Raw genomic sequence first — 9,919 nt, forward strand, 5'->3', positions numbered from 1 at the left:
AATGAAAAAACCAGGAGTGAGAATAAGGGTCACAGGGTCATAATTAGGGAACCGGAAGGGGACACCAAGCAGAGAACCCCAGTCAGCGCCCACTGCTCCTCCGAAGTGGTCTAGGACGCTGCTCAGAGGAACTCTGCCCAAACGTGTGATCGATTGGAGGAACGGAAATAGGCCTCACAGTCACAGAGCACCTTCCTGTCCAGCATCCTCCTTCTGGTAATTATAGATGGGCACCTTGGCCTTTTGTAGCTTCACCAAAGTGAAGCCTCAAATAATTGGCTATAAGCTCATAAATGTTCTTCTTCACAGAAATCTTTAGTGAAAGACAAAAGATTTATATGATCTGAAGAGAAACCAGTTGTACCAGCGCTCTGATCCCTGACTCACCAATTAAATTGCCCTGGAGTAAACCTGAGGGGCAAAGCTGTGCCTAATTGATAGATTGGGATGGGCTGAAGTGAGCTCAAAAGGCTAATTAGCCAAGAAAGTAGAAAAGGCACAGGAAGGAAGTGCTCAATTGTAAGACAGAAGTTTTTGAGAATCAAAAGCAGGTGAGATCTTGGTGGGGGAGATTGCGCACGTGCGCGCGCACGCATGCACATGCTTTCCTTTGGCTGAGTGAGCTATGAATTGTATGCTTGTAAATACAGAGCTGTGCAAGTTTATAAAGGTGGTGGGATAAGCACTATAAATAAATCGCATTAGGTGTTTGACCGGAAGAAGGTCTCTGAGCAGTTTATGTCTCAAAAACAGACAGAAGCAGGATGATGCCCTGTCATACTCCTAAATAATAATTTGTTGTTGACCAGTGTGTGCCACTGATAGTCCATGTATAGTATATGTCTAGCAGGTCTTTCACTTTCCCATTTGACCTTTTTTAACTTTATTTTGAAAATATTCAGTCTGGAAATATCACAGACTTAAGATATTTTCAAAAGAAACTCCTCCACCGGTATAGCTATCTAAACAAATTAGTCAAGTCTTGAAGGGTATCCTTCCCCTTGAAAGTACATCCTTACAGATAATTGATAGCCATCTTTCAGAGCATATGGTTTACCTTTCTGGATGTGTACACTGTGAATTATGTGCAGCAAACTGGCCCTTATACCATTAGAATGAAGTCTGCCATTGCCTCATAGATTAAAATCCACATGATATTGGAGTATCAATAACAGAATATGCATATTTATCTATACATGCCTGATAAGAATGAATTTCATTGTAAATAAACAATTTTTTTCTTGTGTTGTTATTATTCCATTGCTAGTTTCTTTGGGTGATCTACAATGTAAATGTAGTTAAATATTTGTTTTATTTATTTAAGTTCTCTGTAAATAATTCCATGTGTTAAAATATACATTTAAAATAGTTCTGCATATAACATGGGTTTAGATGTATATTGCAAATTATTTTTACTTTTATTTAGTGCTGTTCGGTATGGTGCTTTCCAAACTGGTTTGTTCTGTGCATATGTAATTACTTCCATTAAAATGTAGCCAACCTCAGGGATGAAATGCAACAGTTGTTTAACCATACACAATAATTTAGGGAAGTGCTGACCAAAAATAAGGCAGCCATTTTAAAGTTGAGGGGAATTTCAGAGAGGCAGAATGTAATTACCCACATTGAAATTGGGCAAGGACTTTGTGGCTAGCTCTCTTACTATTGCTATAGGATAATATCTTTAGACTATAAATACTCATTTTCAGATTTTATTTACATTATAGTGACACAGCACTCCTTAACCCCCTGCTGGGATTGCTCTGATATTAATGTGGAGGGAGGAGTACCAGCTACTGACTCACCAATGCCACTCCCCACGGTGCCTTTTATTAATATTTATTTTTTAATGCAACCTATTTTAACAGATTATTTTAAGAACCTAAAGGGGAATGGACTGGAAAACCAGCAGTTCCATGTTTCACTTTTGTTTGGGAGGCCAAGAGATTGCAATTTCCCGATCTGCGGAGATTAGGCATGTCATGGAGATGCAAAGGATGATGTTTGGCGCTGGGGGAAGGGAGTGGGAAAGGGAAGAGAGGTTGTGAACACATCACTCATCATCCCCTCTAACTGGGCAACTCTTGGACACATATTAATGGAGGTCTTGAAGACTGTACAACTGTCCCACTCTTCTTCCTTCTTGCGTGTTAGCATTTGGCCTCAGGGAGTGGAGGAATGGGTGTGTAAATTGGACTGGAATGATCACAATAAAGCCACTAAAGGATAAAGTTTGTTCTGCTTTCATAATCTAAGGCCATGTCTACACGTACAGCACTGAAGCAGTGCAGCTGTATTGATACAGCTGCGCCGCTGCAGCGTGTCAGGTGAAGATGCTTTATGCTGTTGGGAGAGAGTTCTCCCATCGGCATAAACCTCCTTTCCCCCTATGAGTGGCATAAGTTATACCAACATAGGTGGTAGTACAGCCATAGCCTAAGCAAGGAGATCCCACTTACTCGTCTGTTCTCTGCTAGGACTGGTATTAATACATGATTTTAAGTTATATTCCTGTGTGTAAAGCTACTAACCTCACCTCACCTCAGTCGGATCCTTCACGATCCACCACTGCTGTGATGCATACAGGAAATAAGCCAACTATGTTAAGGGACACTGATGAGTGGCTGATATAATTTATTAATTTAAAAACCATCCGGTTTACACAAAGCTACCCTGTGTTACAATCTCTTATTATGATTACCCTTCTCTTCCCTGCCCACCTATTTGTTTTGCTCTCTTTTTTGCATCTTGCTTATAAGTGCATGGGGCAAGGGATCATGTTTTCTCATGTTTTGTATAGTGCTTGCTGCAATGGGGCTCCAATCCTGTTTGAAGCTTTTGAGCATTACCATAATATAAATAATTGGAATCCCAGTGCCTAGTCTGTCCCTTGATAGAAAGCGCTGTGGTCCAAATTGTGACAGCTCTTGGATGGGTGTATTGGGCGGGAAGGGGAAAAGGGCCATTCCTCTTGCGCGTTCCCAGGAGAGATCATTGGAATCTTGGTGCTTCCACTCCATGAGCTCTGTAGGCAGGAGTCTCAGCACCTTCGGTGGCACGACACTGGAAACATTAGATGCTCCCCATAAGCCCAAGCCATCAGTTGGTGCTTGGGGAGCACATGCTGTGCCTTTTTAAAGGGTGTAGCATTTGCTGTTCCTGTTTGTGCCCTTTTGGACCTTGCCGTGCCAAGGCTCCATAAGAGGCAGAGATGAGAGAAGGTCAGAAGATGAGAGGATTCTTAGAATCAAATCCTTAGCTCACACGCAAGGCAAAATTATTTTGTCACTAAATTAGACTGGACTTTCAAAGGTGCAACATGATTAAGTGTCTGATGCGTTAATGCAGCATCTGTAACTGGAGCACCCTGGAGGCAGCACAACAGAGGGAAATGAAGGGAGGTTTGCTCAGCAACTGGCACAGCAGCTGGTTCTTGCAAACACGCGTATAGTCTGCTCCATGTCTGTTGGTGACCAGCTTCTTATTTTGATGTAGTGTAAGTCTTCACAGTTTTAAGCCCAAGAAAGCAATGAGCAGTGACCAACATGCAGTTCTTTATACAAAAGCCAGAGTTTTAAGCTCTGTCTACAGATAACTAAATTAGTGTAGAAATGGCTTCTAAACTGTATTAGCCAAAGTGCTTTCAAAACCCAGGACAATGCTGCTCTAAACTGCTAAAGCCCTTTTCGATATACTGTCCTAATTGGATACGTTGACTTTAGAGCCCGATCCAGCTCTCATTGCACTCAAAAGGAATCCTTCCATTGTGTTCAGGGAGCATTCAGTCAGGCCCTTAGTGAACTGTGTAAATTAGAACCATGTCTGAGACCAGCTCCCTGCTGAAGTTCAAACACCACTGTAGTTGTGTTATATGGATACAATTAGATATTGAACATTATTTAAAGGCTGTCGTGTGCACAGACTGCCCAGTTCTCCTGCTCACTGAAATATGGCAGGAATATGCATCAAACCTTTGCTAAATATTTCTGCATCATTTTCAAACATAGGTATGTTCATCCCACTGTTTTAGAGGCTAAATTGTGTGTATAATTTGGATTTTGCAGTAATTTTTTTTTCATGTTTTCAGAAATATACATTGGTTGAGATATCCAAAGCAGTCTAGGGGATTTAGCAACATGTATGCCACCAATTTTAATGGTAGTTGTGTCTAAATACTCTAGGCTGCCTTGAAAATCTTAACTTTTAAAAATTTATTTTGCAATCAGTGCCTTTGGTGTCAGAACTCGTCATTGTCCTAAATGGAGACTGAATAGATTTCACAGGCAAAATATTTCTTCGTAATATTCCTCTGCACTCTTAGGTCCTAATTCCTTGCTGCAATTTAATAGCCTCAGGGCTGCTCTAAGTTATGCCTGGCTGCCCATAGACCTGAAGGGCTATTTAGCAGGCAAGGATTGCTGGAGTTCCAGGCAGGTTTAACTATGCCCCTTTTCTTCCACAGAAGGTAGGTAGATGGCATCACCCTGGTATCTACAGCATTCCCTAGGTGTTTGTATATTAAATATGGGTTGGTATAAGGAATACTGCACATACTGAAGTCATGTTATTTATGACAACTGGCAGGTTTTTAGGCATGATCACTGTGAGTGAGCCTGAAATATTAACATCAAATACTCCTTGTGGATATTAGAGGTTTTTCTTCTTGGATTTTCTTGATTGATTTGCTTACCATATAGGTAAATTACCATATATTTATCATAAATGTTGGCAATGACATCAATTTCTTTGTTCTGCAAAAAGTAGGCACCAGTATAAATATATAAGAAAAATAAGAACAAATGCTATTCAAAACGGCTAATGTAAAGTTGGTACCAAATTATGGTTTGCTCTCCATGGGTCAGACCCAGCTCTCACTGAAGTCAGTGGAAAAGCTGCCATTGATTTCAGTGGATTTGGTTCAAACACCAAATGGGGATGGCATTTCACACAATGATGCCCTTCTTTGTAACTAAGAGGAACCATGCAAACCTGCCACTGGCTTTTGTGTTTAAAAAAAAAAAAAAAAAGGCTGCCATGCCTGCTATTTTCAAATCCAGTTCCGCTAGGGTTTCTTTGTCCATAAGGTAGAGTTTTTGTTTACCAAGCCTCCTATAGCAAACAATTTCACATTACTGGTGATTGAGTCACCAAACTAAAACAGGCTCAGACATCTTTTCTGCTTTGAAACTTCCAACACACAGTTACCTCCCTGGAATTCACATCAAGAAGGTCCACAGCTGCCCTGAATACACTCAGTGGGGGCCAAAAGAGACTTCCCTCAGTGGTGTCTTGTTAAAAATACCTCAGATTGGCCTGCATTGTGTCTGATCTTTAGCCCCATATGAATGAGAATGGCCCACTGGCAGGTGGCCTGAGGGTTAGGTATGAATAGCTGCAATTGTCCTGATGTCAAAAGGATGAGGCAAGAAACAGGAACAGGAATTAAAAGGGAAGGATAGTAGGTGAGAAGAGGGGAAAAATTCTCCTTGCTGAATTAATCCTTTCTTATTGTGTATATACAGTTGTCTTCTGTCTGTCTGTCTGTCAGAGGGATTTCTACAGTGCCCATCCCCATAGTATCTATCTAAGTGCTTCACATCTATCATGCTGGTGGGGGAAGTCTTTCTGCCAGTGTTATCTTACATGATCTTGCTTGTGTGTACTCCGGTTTCTCAGATATCAGCTATGCTTTTTGCCAGAGGTTAACGTTTCTTGTATGGACATTCACAACAGTGACAACTTACATATTTTATAAAAATAATCTCGTATAAGGATTCATTAAAATGGCCTATGTAATGGCATGTAACCCAGATAACATTTCCTAAGAGCTGTATAGAGTGGTAACATAAAACGTGTTTACAGCTAGGCAAAATACATAAATAGGAACCCAACACACAGGATTCAGCTGATAAGTTAGTCTATAGTTGGAAGATAATAGACCTGATTCTGCACTGCCCTGTATCCCGTGTAGTCATTTACATCCATGCAAAGTAGGCATAAAATGCTACTAGGGCAGAATGCAAGGGCCTGATTTACAAGTCTAGATGAGTTGCACTTGATGCAGGACCTGGAGTGGGGAAGGACAGCTGAGTAAGCGTGATTTCACTCAACTTTTGCAACTCCTGGATTCTGGGAGCTGCTCCTGGTGTAAATTAGAACAGCCTCAGGGCTGCTCTAATTTGTACCTGGCTGCTTATGGCCCCAAGAGGTCACTCTGACAGGCAGAAATAGGTGGAACATGGAGACACTCCAGCCTTGCCTCCTTTCCCTGGCCATGCCTCTTGGGGTGACAAAAAGGCAATTCCTGGCTGCTTAGCACTGCTGTCTTTATGGGCCCTTTGCTGCAGCAGAGCTGTGCACAGAGAATGGAGAATTTGGGCCATTAAGTTTTATGTCTAATTTGTCTTCACCTTGCTTAAATGCAGATGACTACACAAGGGGCAAGGTAGTGGGGGAATAGGTCCAACATGGCTATCAAACCAATAAACATAGCTGGTCACTGTTGAATCTTTACCTCCATATTTTGCCTTCAGCAAATATACACTCAGTGGGGGCAATAAACATTTATAAACACATTTTGCTGCACATCAATGCTTCTTCTCCACCTGTGCTGAAATTCATGTCTCTGTCTGTATGTAACTCAGTTCTCAAAAGCCTCCTGAGATTTCTTGTCCCCAAATGTGTAGCTCTTGCTGTCTCAAAGGTACAAAGAGGCATGAGCGCATCTCCATGGCAGTCTCAATCATATGTTCATGCTAAACTCTGAAATGCTGCCTATTTTCTGACTTTTGGAATCTGCCTAAAAAGCAAATTTGCTATTACTTCTTTTCTTTATCATGAGAGGTAAAAACCATGAGCCCATGGAATCCCAGACCTATTAATAAAATATCTAATCACTTTTCCAGGCAGCTTGTAAATGCATATTTAGAAGCCTCTCTCTCTCCTTTCTGTCTTAGTGCCTGTTAGCTACCAGGGATATGTTCAGCTTCTGACAGTTATGTTCAGATTTGGATTCAGGGGTCAGGCATTCAGATATGTTCATGTTCAGAGATTGAATGATTCTAAAACCAGCACAGAACCCAGGAAGATAATAAGGTGGAAAATGATAATGCAGTCAGAAGTTTTTGTTCATGTTAAGCTAACCATAGGATGTGGGGAAATGTCCATTTATATTGGCTAGACAGAGGCTGAACCCAGCTTCTAGGTTATAGATCTGTGCAGGCCAGTACCAAAGAGAAAAAAGAGAGATCATGAGCAGAAAAAGCAAAGAGTAAATAGAAACAAATTACCCCCCATCTATGTGGACCATGAGAGAATCAGAAACAGCTTTGTCTGAGCTGAGTTAGCACAGTCACTGGCTGTAGGAACTAATTAGCTGATTGCTGTTATGCCTCACTGGGTTGGCTGGCCAGCCAGAGTGGTTGCTTTGCCTCTAAAAAATAAAACTGGGTCCCATTGTCCTGACTGTGTAACAGAGCAAGTTATAATCACTACAGTTAGGGTTTCGCACCTAAGAAACACTATTGGGAAGAGGGCTTTTTTTGATGCATTTTCCCCTGCAAAATCAGAGATGACTTTCTCTCTTGCTACGGCCATTCTGGGCAGCACACAGCACACTTGCTCAGTCTTGCAGTTGCTTGAAGACTACGCCATAGGGAATGTGGTCAGGATGGCTCCTCGTCTCCTCCTTCAGCATCCCATGGTCAAACCATCTTTTCAACTTCTATTTTCTCCCCCTTCAACCTATCCAAGTTTCCAGCATTAATACTCAGGCAGGCTGAGTCCATCTCCTTATGTAGAATTGCCAACTCTCGTGATTTTGTCATGAGGCTCATGCTAATTATTGCTTTCCTTAAATCCCCAGCTCCTGGAGTCAAGTGGAGATGTGATGATTGCATCCTTCAGTCTTAAATAAAAAGTAAGTTTCTAGCCCTTGTGGCTGTGGAGAAAGCTTCAAAATGTGACCCTCATGCACCCTAGAGGCTCAAAAAGCAGAAGGCAAATAAAAATAATCCAAATCTATTATTTTAACATAATCTCATGATTTTAAAGCCAACCTCATGATTTTTGGTGATCCTGACTCATGATTTTTGAACATTTGGGATTGGCAATACTGAGAACTGAGTCAGGGGACCTGGGCACCACAGAGGCTTCCTTTGACCTGGTTATTACACTTGCAATTTGTGGTCTAGATGGGACATTAATCCTGTTCCGGGACATGATTAACATTCCAGCTACACTACATTCTGCAACAGTGCTGTAAGCATGTTTCCTGACACTGTTGCTTATATTTTAGATATGGTGCTTCTTGTGTACATGAACAGACTTGAGATGGTCCCCAATTTTGGGTTGAGAAAAAAAATTCCCTTTTGACATATCAGCAAGGATATCTGTTAGGTTAGGATGGACATAACCCATACACTGCAGTTGCAGGAACTCTATTGCATCTTGGTGGAAGGCAATGTAGAGGGTGGAGGTGTCAGGCATTGGTGAACCCTTGGTTCTTCTACTTCTATATTTTTATTCTGGGGAGGGCCTGCAGTATTTCACTATTTATGAGCTATATATTTCAGAGAGGGTTTTCTGCATTAATTGCCATGCTATTTGCTGCCAAACAGATGGCAGGTTTATTACTGTGTGCTTTCTAAAAGGGGTGGTGGGTGACATTCTTTATATTTTAATCTCCAGAGAGAGACTCTTCTTTTCGGGGTAGGTGAAATGTTACAATTGTCTGTTCAAAGGTGGAAAGATGCTTTTGTGCTAGAACCTAGCTATATCTCAGAAAAATGCTGATACAATCACACACAAAAAACAGATGTGATGAGAGACATTTCTCCCAATTTCTGCTGCTCACAGTGGAAGCTGCTGGTATTTGATGAGCAGTAACAAGCTGCCCCACTGTGAAACTTTGCCAATGCTGATTGTTTATGCCACGTATGCTGAGCAACCAACATGTTGAAGAGGGAGAGTCATGTTTGGCACAAAACATATTTGGCACAATGAGATCCAGACTCATATATGTTACAGAGTTAATTCCTGATCTCATTGTTGGTGATGAGAACTCGTCTATAATTTTACACATGCAGAAAGTCTTGTCGCAAAACGGGGGGCTATGGACTTATGTGTGAGCAGATAGTAGAATATATTTTAACCTTTCCTACTCATGAAAATAACACTGCTCTTCTTCAGCCCAAAAATTACTTCTTTGGGAAAACACTGTAATTATGTTGTGAGTTAAAGGGGTCTGCAAATACATTAAACTAAAATTTAACCAAGTGTATTTTCTTCCAATTAGAAAAGGTATGAGACTGATTTGCATAAAACACATTTTAAGCAGATCTGCATGGTCCAGCTCTGAATCCCCAAAGTTCCACTGGCCTGCTGAATGATCTTGGGCAAGTCATTTCCCTCTCTGTGCCTCAGTTACCACATCTGTAAAATGGGGACAATGATACTTACCACCTGTGTAAAGCCCTTTGAGAATTACAGCTAAAAGCACCATGTCAGAATTGGGTATTTTTAATTATTCCAGAGCTAAAGCAAGTTTAGGAGCGCCCATCGGTGTTGACTCCTTCAACAGATGAGTCAGAGATCTGGCTAAATCACAGCACTTTTCCTGGCACAGATTAAGGTGCTTATGTGGGTCCTCAACCAAGCATCAAAGAAGAAGAAATACGGGACTAAAACATTGCTTCGCCTGGATTGTCTGGAGCATTTGACACCCAGGCAATGGGGTTGCTTTGTGATGTTAGGACTGCATTCACAAAGATACACTGCTGTAAAAGTGCTTTGTCCTTGTTCTGGAGAGACCATTTGGAGGAAGTTTCCCTGCCCGCTCACTTCTTGGCCTCCCTAGTGAGAATGCTAACAAAGGTACTAGTCAGTGCCATTGGACTTTGTGGTGTGGGCACTTTGCCAC

At 41.5% G+C, this 9,919-nt stretch overlaps 1 non-coding gene across 1 annotated transcript; it reads right to left on the reverse strand.

Annotated features, from left to right (window-relative positions):
* Positions 1-247: 247 nt before the first annotated feature.
* Positions 248-363, reverse strand: LOC137154253 (U5 spliceosomal RNA). Its single transcript, XR_010920174.1, has one exon. It is a non-coding gene; the product is annotated as a U5 spliceosomal RNA (small nuclear RNA).
* Positions 364-9,919: the final 9,556 nt, after the last annotated feature.

Source organism: Emydura macquarii, unplaced genomic scaffold (genome assembly GCF_026122565.2).
Source record: "Emydura macquarii macquarii isolate MOO-44397 ecotype Brisbane River unplaced genomic scaffold, CSIRO-AGI_Emac_v2 contig_1253, whole genome shotgun sequence".
NCBI classification, from domain to species: domain Eukaryota; kingdom Metazoa; phylum Chordata; order Testudines; family Chelidae; genus Emydura; species Emydura macquarii.